Source organism: Topomyia yanbarensis, chromosome 2 (assembly GCF_030247195.1).
Source record: "Topomyia yanbarensis strain Yona2022 chromosome 2, ASM3024719v1, whole genome shotgun sequence".
NCBI lineage: Eukaryota > Metazoa > Arthropoda > Insecta > Diptera > Culicidae > Topomyia > Topomyia yanbarensis.
Window position 1 is genome coordinate 325,775,582 of NC_080671.1, and position 12,673 is coordinate 325,788,254.

The window sequence follows — 12,673 nt, forward strand, 5'->3', positions numbered from 1 at the left end:
CGGTTCCGGAGTTACTGGTTGAAGAGTGCGACCACACAGCAAATTCCCATATAAACTGAAATGAAAAATTCTCAAAGGGGTGAGTAAGGGAAAATTTCAAAAATTGAATTTTTGATGCCAAATGACTTTAAAATGCATAAATCGTTGAGATTTGATGAAATCTCGAAAAAAAATTTTTGACGAAAATTGACTCTTTTGGACTTTGGCATATTTTTGCCTTTCTAATATAGAAAGGTTATGCAATCACTCTAAAAATCGTCAACCTAATCCCTGCCCTATAAAGGCTTAGGTAGGAGTATGCAATGAGGGGTTGCTACTTTAAAATTAAAACTAGTTTAAAATGTCCTAACCAGTTGAAAATTTTTGGCAGGGTCCGGACCCCCCGAATCTTCCTCCTTGATCCGCCGCTGGTTTCAAGCCATGTTTCAGTGTCGACACATAGTATCTCAAGATCTTGGCTGTCGATCCATTGTATGTATGTGTAAATCGTACTAAACATGTAATATACATTTCCATCATTGTATTGAACATAACCAACCATTTCCGTTGTTTGGGCAAACGAGAAAGGCACAATTGCACCAATAGGTGGATTAAAACAGGTTTTTATGAACTGCATACATGTGCACTGCTTTCCAGCAGGAAGGAAATGTTCCAGTAGTGAGTGATAGCACGAAGACCCTCCGAAGTGATCCAAGAAACCCGCTGATGCACTTTTTGATAAGAATCGAGGAAACCATCTGGGCCGGGGGAACCAGACAGTCAGGTAATTTAAAGTCGCCCAGTATGACAATATCATTAGACGGGTCAGCGATCGAGGTGATGAAAGAAACGGAGGAAAGATGTACATCAATCAGACTGTAATCACGAATTCTGTCAGGTGGGAAAACACACGACCACAGGATCAGATTGCAATCGGCAGTTTTCACTGGCAGTTATACTTGCTCGGAGCTCGCCCACCAGTCATCGTTGATCACTCGGGCTTTTATAACATGGCGAACGGCGATAAGTACCCGAGCAAATGAAAAGCCCATAATACACCCATGGCCATGGGGTTTGACATGGGTGTTTGAAATGGGTTCAACCCATGAAAACACCATCACCATGGTCCGGTAGATCCCATATAAAATACCATATGTTGGTGTATTTATGGGTCATTGAGACCATTTTATGGTGTCTTGATGGTTGTGAATTTTGGCACGGACCACGTTTAAGGTCTTTTCAAGGGGCTATGTGGTGTTTGAACCCATGAGTATTTGCTCGGGTACACCACCACCTGATGTCTTGTGGCTAATGAGGGCGTTGCGGTCACAGAGGTAGACATCGAATGTTGAACCAAACACCTGGCGAAACAGAGTACGGTTGTCTAGCCACGTTTCGGTTAAGGTAATGACGTCATAACAGCAGCTCGTGGTCGCGAGCAAATAGCTGTCCGTTAATGAATTTAAGCCACCAACATTCTGGTAGTAAACCTCGATGCTATTGGAAGATGGATCAGGTTCAGCAGAGAGCAAATCAGCTACGTCGCGCCCCAGAATGCGACGATCGTCGTCGGCGAGAGAAATGGTTAACATCTGGTAACAAGATGTTAGAGCAAAAGGCAAATTACTGGAAGCGAAGAACACATCAGCGCTTTGTTTGGTATAGTGGCATCGCTAATCGTTGCGGAGTCGTTTGTAGGGTTGATGGACCGGGTTGGATTAGCGGAGTACATGCGACTTCTGAGGGCGGAGGAAAATTAATCGGCGGGCACCAAATCTTCTAGGTACGACTATTCTCAAATTCCCAGAACGATATGCCTTGCGGTCATGTGGCAGGGTTAAGAGTGCATCACGGTACTTTGGGTGAACTCCAACTTTGAAGGATGTGAAGTTTTGGGTACTGACGTGCCTTTGCAGGGTGCCTTTTTCAACAAGCGGAATAACTCTCCTCGTTTCAATTTAGTTTCTCTTTGGACATTTTTTCGACAGTCTCCTTGCTAACGACAAGAATTACTCGGATCAGGGCCATCCTCGCGACGACGATTCTGAGGTGGTCGAGAGGTGTCGGAATTTGGCCGGACTGGAGTGGCTGTTGAAACCTTTCTGGCGAGGCTCGAAACTTGCAGGTTGTTTTTGATAACACGACCTTTAGTTCAGTACATACGTCATCCCTTTTCCCAGCGATAACACATCCAAGCAAAGAAACGGTATTACGAAAGCGAGCAAAGCTTGACGCATTGATTGCACATCCAAAATAAATTTGGGTTTTTCGCAAGTTTTTTCCAGAACGGCTTGTTAAGTTGTTTCCTGTACTACATATGCACATTTTTGCAAAATCCCATGCATTCGATAAAGTCGTCCTCTGATTTGCCATAATGACGATTTTCTACCCGCCCTAGGTCCGGCTTTTCGTTTTCATCTCACTGCACTGTGCGTCAAGTTGTAAGGCCATTACAAATCTTTTTTAAAAATTATGTCACTCTCCCCCCCCCCCCCTTCAATATCGCTGAAAAAAATCACGGGGCATTTTTTTTATAATAACTAAAATTTAAAAAAAAAAACTGTCGCTTTTTATAGAACAACAATTGCTTTCATAGAGTTTTTTGCTTTTCGTCATTGAAAACTATTATGGTAGTTTTGGAAATTGCCATCCCATGATTATTTTTATTTAGACTATTCGCTGGTAGATATGACGTCCGAATGAAATCGTCAATCCAGTCCAACATCAAACGAAACGTTTACTGTTCGCGGAAGGAAGGACCCGCCTGTAAATTATCAAACAACCACCTCCTGGAAAGGCTAATACAGACCGACTTCTGAATCAATTCCATTTTAAATTCACCAGTAGATAGTGACAGAATCGATTGTGGCATTCGAAAATAATTTCGATGAGGTAACAACCTGAATTCAAATCAGACTTCTGGCGATTTATATGTGGTTCAATATTCAATATGCATGAGGTTCACTGAAGGGCTTTCGACATTTAAAGATTTCATATGGGATCGTAGTGTTCATATCGTATTTCCGCAGCCATATGTGCGATTCGTATAAACTTGACCAGATCAAAATCTGCTACTAAACCTTCCATTTATGACTAAGCTTGTGAAAATCGAATAAGCCGTTTTCCAAGGAGCCGAAGAGACTTTAATTCTGAAATATTCCATGAGCCAGGAACATGCGAAATTGTCGAGATGGACGCTGGAATCAAAAGGACTTTGTCTGGCCATCAGCGATCAAGAAGTCTCTAGCAAAGCTAAATATAGATCTTACAAACAATGGTATCATCGGCACTTACTGCAGGGAGAGCCGGGAATCCATTATCGATGTCAATTTTTGTAGCCTTGGAGTAACAGGTAAGATGGACTGGAAAGTATGCGAGGATATACCCACAGTGACCACCAAGCCATCTGGTACAGCATTGATAACAGGGCACGGTTTGAATATGTGGGAGATAAACGAGTGAAGGTGGAAAACAGCGATCTTTCACAAGGACCTGCTCGTCGAAGAACTTGAATTTGAGGGCATCCTCTTCAACCTAAATGCGAACAAGTTCACGGAACTACTAACATGGGCGTGTAATGCGACTATACCAAGGAATGGGAAACCGAGAAACGGTCGCCGGGTGCAATACGCGGATTATCGATTTACGTATAAGTTGCCTCCGAACTTGGAAAAGAAGTCAGAGAACAGTTCGATTTCTCATCTCGCTCAGTTCAGAAGCTATAAATCGCTCAGCTGCTATAGTAGGGCAAGTAATCAAATTTACCCGCGCGACGCTTGGTCTATTTGCAAAGGCAAAAATTGATTCCTTCTACCTAGTGTGGGAAACGTGAACAAACAATGAGTGACAATGCAAAGCAAGAGTATGTGCTATTGCGGGCAAACTGTGTTGCTGTTGACGACACGAAATGTCCGGTAAGACAATCAATTCCTGAAGTGGAGCACATGTTGAAGGTGAACATGAAGCTCAACGTAGCAGAAGTTAACGCGGTGCAATCCCATCATTTAGGCCATGCAGTACTGAATATGATAAAAAACATTAGTCAAGCAGAATAATTTGCTTTCCAGAACAACATGAATCTAATGTAATGACATTTTATACATTATCCCAACGCATATAGATGTTGACAGTATTGAAATAAAGATACATGACCTGGCAGCACGTACTAGTTCCTCCGCTATCAAACAAGTCATGTCAAAATACGGAGTGGTGAATAGTGTTAAGGAAGATACTTGGAGGAACTTCTCCCCATTCCGCAACGACGTTCGTGTGGTGAAAATGCGTCCATCAAAACCTATTCCCTCTTACTTGACTTTCACATGCAAATCACCTCACGGTGTTGAAGATTCTCAACGAACACTAGTCACGTACCCAGGAGAGATTCCTACGTGTCAATAGTGTGATCAGCCGCTACACCACGAGAAATCTTGCGCATAAACTGCTAAGGAAATTCCACCTGATACGACCAAAGCCGGTATACAATCATCGTATGCTAAACCACAACCGGTTGGTAAACCAACGACAGCGGACCGGGCATTCACAAACACCAGTACAACAACGATCGAGCCCAGTACCACTAAACCAACTGCCATTACCAACGTCGAAGTAACAACAATTACAGCAAATGTTTCCAAACAATCAACCAGCATCACCAATAAACACCGATGAAGTAGGATTTACAACAGCGACCCGTAAGCACAAACAACAAATAAGAACATCCGACCGCAAGCAAGATGAATGCAGTACCGATGACGACATAGATATAAACGAAAACACGAGAGAAGACGGACCGAATGACCCCCAAGGTGCGGCAGACATCGCACCTAATATTTCACCATCAAGGAAGAGGATCTCAACACGCCGCAGTAAGATGTCAACAAAACCCGACGAACATGCTGTAACTATATTTTTTTCTATTTTTACATATTGTAAAAACACGAAAAATCCACGGCTCAGTTGTGCTAACGCATGGAGCCGCGTCAAATATATTTAAAATAACAATAAAAAGAAGTCAGAGGGCTCGTAATGACACCGAAAGATGGGACCGAGCTGCAAGAACCGTTCTCAACAAAGCAGTCAAGCTGAACAAGAAAGCCTGCATTGAGGAGCTTTGCCACAAAGCCAACTCAAATTCTCGCTGTATTTCAGGACCGAATCAGCCTCCACACGTTATACTATAAAACATACAGACATTTGTAGATATCGACGAACTGAATCTAGTGGTATATGACACTCGAACGAACTGAATCTAGTGGTATATGACACTCGACACTCTAGCTTAAAAAGTCGAGTTTCAGAGCCTTCCTTATATGAAAAAGGCAAAAACTAACTGATGATTCCTATACGTTTCGTGAATCCGTACTATAAAATGAATTTCTCTGATGTGGCTACCTACTGCGCAACAAAGTGGGGAAAAAATGCAAGGATTTTGAAGATGTACACGGAACAGAGCCGTATTACTATCATGTACCAAACAAACAAATCTAAAAGTCTTCAAGCACAAGCGATAAACCAAAGCTGATGTTTCCACTAGAGCTCGAAAAATCATAGTATGCACAGAATGTACGTTCACCAGGCTAATGTATACGAAATACGCCATCGAAAAAATGTCCGAGAAAACCATATCTGCAATAAATAAATCCATTGACGCACATTTTACATTTGTGGAGCCCCTTTGGATTCATTCCAGAATGTTTTGCAAAAGTAGGGGAACTGGGGGTAAGACGGACATATTAAGCATATACTGAAATATAACATAGTAAGAGCATGTTTTTGTCAACATGTAATACTCCAAGCTGTAGCTCCATATGTTGGCTTTGGAGTGCCCAGAGGAATTATATTACAAAAATCAATAAGTAGCATTTTTTAAAGAACTGGAAAACGAAGAAATATCTGCACTTTTTCCAGACTGCGGGTGAAACGGACATATGGTGGGGGTAAGACGGACATGCTGCAGAAAAGATGATCACAATGCAAAATATTAAAATTTACTGTTTCTTGCGGATGTTTAGAATAGATTGTGGTTCTTCTTGATATATATGTTCAATTCGAGGTGAAAAATGACGTTTTGGGGTTCGATTTAGAGTTGAAGCAAATGATGCATTTTCTAATATCGTTTTTGCCGTTGTCATAAAGAGAGCTAGACAATCAGTTCCAATGATCAGTCACAATCACTTATACAAAACTGGAAAGTTATATCTTAAACGCGTAATTGGTAACATTAGTTCCTCGATTACACACAGCCAGAGTATGGGACCTGCACAAAATCGTCTACCAGGTTCTAGGAATTCCGTATTGAGCCTCGGGCACATTACCGTACATCCTGCAGTTTACTGCATGTGAGACTTCAGCTAACTTGATGGCTCTTCACATTTGACTGCTTTAATCTCGTTTCTACGGGCGAGACATTCATAAAAAGGATGAATCAATAGAATTAATCAAGACTGTTCGTCTTACCCCACCAGTACACAAATTTTTTAAACGTTTGTACTTATTTACGCATAAATAAACTTACCTGTTATTTTTCACGAAGGTGTTACTTAAGAGTTACTTTATCGAAATAAAGAAAAAAAAAATCCGCGAAAGAATTGATTTTTTCATCGCTAAACCTTAAAGTCGGAAACTTGGAAATTACATCCGCACGAAACTGCACTACTGATTATCAATATTTGCTTAAATTGTACACGTTTAGCAGTATTCAAGGCCTACTAAGTGTTTCATAATTCAAGGTTACCCATAATGATACACAAACAATGCAATTGAAGTTTTAATGTTATATCCCTAAAATAACCATGTGTCCGTCTTACCCATCCTGTCCGTCTTACCCACAGTTCCCCTACATAAGTAAAATGTTGCAATCCTATTTCTGTACATTGTTATCAAGCAGGGTCATCTTTAACGTTTCATGCTTTTTGTGGAAAGTCGGTCCATGTGCCGCCTCGACGGAACGAAAACTATTCAAACAACCAAAAGTATTAACCTAAAAGAACTCTAATGTTCACATCAAGTTCTTAGAGAACTTTCAAGCTTTTATTGGGAATTTAGAAACAGATTAAACCACTATTAGAAATTGCAATGTTCGGGAAATTATTTAAAACGAAAAACTTTAGTATCCCTTTCTTATATGAACTTTTGATTGATTCAGTTATGTTTGCCTGAGTTGCCCAAGTAAAAAAAAGCTAAACCCTGCTATACGGAATCACTTTGCGAAAATGTCTACGAGAACAATCGAAAGAAATTGTAAAAAGAAAAAAAAAATGTGTTTTAATAAAAATAAATATTTATTTTTTGTTTGCAACTACCCCCCCCCCCCCCCCCCCCCCCCCGTTCAGAAAAAATCTGTGCTGGGACATAATTTTTAAAAAGATTTGTAATGGCCTAATGTGGAAAATACTTTCCGCTACACGCGTACAGATGGCGAAGCGAACGCGTGAATTTTTTTGTGGGTAATTACATACAGATACGGTGAAGTAAACAATCTCGATTTTTCACTGGATTTATCACGACACAAAAACAAAAGGAAACACTTTAAAATTTCACAATGTCAAGGGCAAAAATAAAATTTTGAGCCGACTGATACGATAAACGACGATTTAACGGCACAAATCACGTCAAATATTAAAACAATAATTGGAGCGATCAATACAAACAACTAATCGGTGGAAATACACTGTACAAAAAAAAATCTATCCCCACTCTCCCCTATGATTAGATTTGAAATAACAGCACGAAGTGTAATCACAACACTCCGGTTATGTCACAGACATTACCCGCCTATCTTTTTTTCTCTTCTTCAGAGATGCCTGATTTGAAGATTTGTCTTTATTTGGAAGACATTTGAAATGTTGTGATGATGTGTTTTTCATTTCGAAGACAAATAGGGTTGCCACCCCTCCGGGTTTGACCCGGAGACTCCGGTTTTCTGGAGCGATCTCCGGGTCTCCGGGTTTTACATCAATTTCTCCGGGTTTGGTGGGAAGAAGCATAGCATTTTTTTGGAATTAATTGATTCTTTACAAAATATTTAAAAAGTCTAAATTAACTATTACTGTGGTTCAGATTTATTTTTCCCGACTAACCCTTCGTTTCAAGGTGGCGAAGAGTTCAAAAAATATTGCTAATTTCTTTCACAAAGCAATGAAAATGAAAAACAAATAAAATTTACTACAAATTAACCTTCCGGAAATCGTGCAAGTGCACGATGCTCTGAAAAACTAGCGAAATCGTCTTAGGGGACCAGCGGCTGCTTGTTCGGTAAGCCATATGCGCGACTTCCGGAGGGTTAAGGAAAGTAATATTTCGCTATGTGCTACAATTTAAATGTTGCATTCCACTAAGTCGCTCAAAATGGTGTAAAAAAGTTATTTTACTGCAATTTTACCAAATCATTTCACTCTTAGTGGTGCTTATCACCAGCTGCACTAAGGTCTGGCAGATTTGTTCTATTCCAACTGACTAGGTCAACATCAAACGAGTTCTTGCGGTGTTGTTGCTACTCCAGCAGCGATCCTTAACTGGGCTAGGGAGGTGAGTTTTGCCCTTTGTTGCGAAATTAAAATTTGTTGGTGACGAATAACCGACACCACATAGTGTGATGTCGCAGCTCTGCCTCCTTTGCTCTCCTTCTCCTGTTAGTTGTGGAGCAGAGCAATGCTCGTTCGAGTTATCCTCCACAGTGAGAGTAGCTGGTGCTTTTGTATTCTTGGCACTTAGTCGGGGAAGTGAAATACTACACCACATTAAACCGATAAAACCGTTCTCAAGCGTGAAAAATTTACAGTTTTACTTTAACGTGGTAATAAAGAGCGATTAAAGTGCTTTAAAATGCCTAGCAATCACTTTGATTCCAATTTCTGTCTCGTTCCACTCAAAATCCACCACCCCCCAGATCAGTGAAAATCTCCGGGTCAAAGCCTCTCCAGAGGTGGCAACCCTAAAGACAAATTTGCTTGCATGTCTGACTGATTTATGGTCGAATTCTGGCTCAAAATCAATAACCGATTCAGAATCCTGACCGTTGAAGACAAAGGAAGACATTTTTTATGAAATGTGAAGACATTTGAAACATATACCTGGCATCCCTGCTCTTCTTTTTTTCCTTTCCGGAAATTCCCTGTCTCCTTTTTGTCGGGTCATCGTGGTCTGCAATAGACACAAGGTTCTGCATAATCTGAAGCCACTGCTACAGCGAAGCGAATGTGTATTGCATCTATTAGAACAGAAAAAGTCAACCACCTCGGGTTCTGCTGCATCATCATCATCCTGGCAGCACCGTCCCAGAGCTAACCCGCTCCAGAGCCTTAATACGAGATCGTGTTAACCCGCCTACAGATAGTTGGTTGGACAATCTTAATGTTCTTCTTCCGCTCTAGCATTCTCTATCTTCTCTCTCTTCTGTCCTTGAAATGTGCTTTTCCTAGTATTAATTAAATTTAATATTATTTCCTATTTAAAAATGTTAATCTGTATCCCTAGTCTGTAAAAATGCGATCAACAGTGTTATTAAACTCAATTATTCCCTGCAATCTTTTTTCCTAGTTCATGTTAGTCTCAAAGTTGTCTCCCTTAGATTTAAAATAATAAACAAAAATCATTTTCGAAGCAATGTACAATTATAAAGAAAATTTAAATCTACAAACCATCGTAATAGGCAAAGTCAAATAAATGGATTGAAAAAAAAAACAATCCCAGTTATATGTTTGTAATTAGTGATTTACGTCATTCCGATCAAATGCTTTGACATATTTTCGTCTTCCGTCTATAATCGAATTTAGCGAGTCTATCCGTTCGAGACGTTTTTCTTCTTAGAGAGATACAACATATCATCGTATCTTACTAAGCAAACAGTTTGCTCGGTAATATCGCCATTTTTCCTACTACGCAAAGTTATTGATCCCTGCCCATTTCCAAGATAAACACGAAATAAGCCCTCGGATCACGGAACAAGACAAGACAAGACAAGTTTCTTCGTTAGAACTTCTCTGGAAAAGAAAACAAGCCGTTCAATTTATTTTCACAAGGACCTTTTTGTTTCCGTCTTGTTTCGTTTTCCCCAAACGGGGACCGCGCGGCTCTCACGACGGAGTTTGAGCATGGTTTGAAAAATCGCAGAAGCAAGAAATCATCTGCCAGAAGATTGAGTCTCGCTGTGTTTCCTACAATCATCGATCGGTTTTTCCCATTTCGCGTCAAATAAATGTCCGCTCGTTTCTATCCTCTTCGCCGGTACGCTGGCTGGTTAGTAATTGAGTCACATTTCTACTTTTTCATTATGTCATTATTTCTTTAGCCGTCTCGTCAGAAGCTCAAAAGCGTCACGGTAATGACTCGATAGTGAGCCATGGAAAGGGAATGGAACGTCTCGTAGAGGAAAAGTGAGGAAATGAAGTGTGCCCAGTGTGGGTGTTAGCACTGCTCCTAGGATGAGTTAATTGGGTCATCTCACAGCTGTCTCGTGTAGATGATCGATTGGCGAGGGTTTTCTGCCGTTACCTGCAAACAGGCAGCTCTTTGCTCTCTCGGAGAATGCAGCGGTTGCGTTAAATCACGATCGGAATGTCGGTCCTTATCACACTCACAAATCTGAAATGGAAAGAAGAAAATATATTATTCGTTAGTTAGTTGAAATTTTATCACGTAGTTTTGGTACTGAAATTGACCTAATTTTCGGATTTTTCATTCAACTCCATCAAATCAAAAATAACCAAAAATAATAAACAGGTAGTAATATACACCAACGATTAAGCAAAATATTACGATGATTTTAAGCAATTTTCATTAACGAATATTTGTTAATGTAGAATAATCACACTCAGAATGTAAACAGTCATTCGCACTGTTTTCAAAACAAAGCCTAGCTAACAGCCATTTTGGTTTATTATATACTCAGCCTAAATCTAACTGTTAGCTGTAACACCTGTTTCAGCCGAACAGCAATTTTTTGCTCCAATCGTCACGCATCCGCCTTGGTTCAGTGCAACGCTAAATGCTGTTCCGCATTTTTCCGGTTAACGCTTCATCCTCACGAAACAACATCCACGCTAAACTGAACTCCGCACACCACTAGGTAAGTCCACCTACCTGCTGTGTACTAACCAACATTTCAGCAAACAGGATCCATGATAGTGAGAAAAACTCGTACAGGAAAAGCAGAGCAAATATTTACCTCGCGTGCTGCAAATTCGTTAGAGCGAGCATCGGGAGCACAAAAAGTGAAATAAATGCACGTTCGGCAGAATCAGTGCCGTACATTCCCACCGCAACACCAGACCAACATCCTCCAGAAGCAAGAGCAACGGGTGATTAGGAGGTGGAAAACATATTAAAAATAACAAGGCATAGAGTCCAGATGGGAGTAGCTAGAATGGAAACGCTTGTCGTCACCCTAGACCCCATAAAAGTACACTGGCCATGCCCAAATAGGCGACCGAGTAAAGCACAATTCATCAAATCGTTTCGCCCCATGCGCTAAAGTTTTGAATTCATGTACAATTATTATTTCGAACCGTAAAAACTGTCGTTCACAAAGTTTTCATGCACTGGTGCCGGCAGCTGTTGGAACTTCACCGCAGAAAAGCGGAAAAACGGGAAGTAGCGTAAAATTTGACTGCCAAAAATAAGCGCTAATGACCGCTTTTGGAATTTTTTGGAAAACGGGCACAGACGGCTGCGGTGCGCGGGGTACTTCTAGAAACAAACGTTTTGATCGGCACCGTTTGCGGTTGTTAGTTAATAATTTAATTGGATCACTTCAAAGTTAAAAGCACGCTCCGAAAAAAAAATAATGGATATTCGCCGGGTAAGAGTTTCGATTTTTAGCCCAGAGCTTAACTCAGTAAAAGCATAGTCAATCCAAGTATGGCGTAATGGCGTTCTTATTTCATAGCTATGCAAATGGTCGGCTTTTAACAATAGGATTTATTTGCAGTTCGTTTTATGGCATGGAACACTGTGCTTGTTTGACGGTGCCAATTTTGTTGTTTAACATTTCAAGTGACATTTGACCACGAGCAGTGATGTATCGTTGGAAAAAATTCCATCTTCCCGGGTTGTTATTTTAGGGGTTTAATCGGGTTTTTCCAAATCATTTTAACCCGACCGAATCGTGGGTTTTTTCATTTCATCGATTTCATGAGGTTCATTTAACGTTTTTGAAAATCTAGTATTTATATTCGAACGACCGAAAATAAAAGTTGCAAGGACGCTTTGCAAAACCTATTAAAAATATTTTAGAATGTAAAAATCGAATATAATAATCAGGCGTAAAAATCGGACAGGGATCCTTCAGCATAAGAATCGCTTAGAAAGTTCACATTAGATTAATTATCTCGTAGGAAAATCCGAATAGCGTTACCTTCAAGATTAAAAGTCCAATAAAGAAGTCTTAGGGTTTTATGCTGAAGATTTTTTCAATTGACTCGTGTATCGAAGAGCTCCTGTACAATTTTTACGCTTGAAGTTTTTATCCTATTTTTACATTCTGACGAATTTCGCGCCAAATTGTATTCAGAGTTGGCAGCACCCTCTCAGATGCCAATAAAACTTTCTGTACATAAAGACTTTGTCACAAAAAGCCACTTTGCATATTTTGTTTTTCCAAAAGTGATCTAGACTGTTCTTTTTTTTAATTAGGTTATTTGGCACGGCTCAATGCGTTAGCTTAGAGGAGCCATGGGTCTTTTATATATTTACTAGA

At 40.3% G+C, this 12,673-nt stretch overlaps 1 protein-coding gene across 3 annotated transcripts in view; it reads right to left on the reverse strand.

Moving 5' to 3' along the window:
• Window positions 1-12,673, reverse strand: part of LOC131683823 (basement membrane-specific heparan sulfate proteoglycan core protein-like) — a 171,344-nt gene that overhangs the window by 96,116 nt on the left and 62,555 nt on the right. For all 3 annotated transcript variants that reach the window (XM_058966153.1, XM_058966155.1, XM_058966154.1), the window contains exon 2: window positions 10,471-10,560. The gene's annotated coding sequence lies outside the window, so the exon portion shown is untranslated. The remainder of the gene's footprint in view (window positions 1-10,470; window positions 10,561-12,673) is intronic.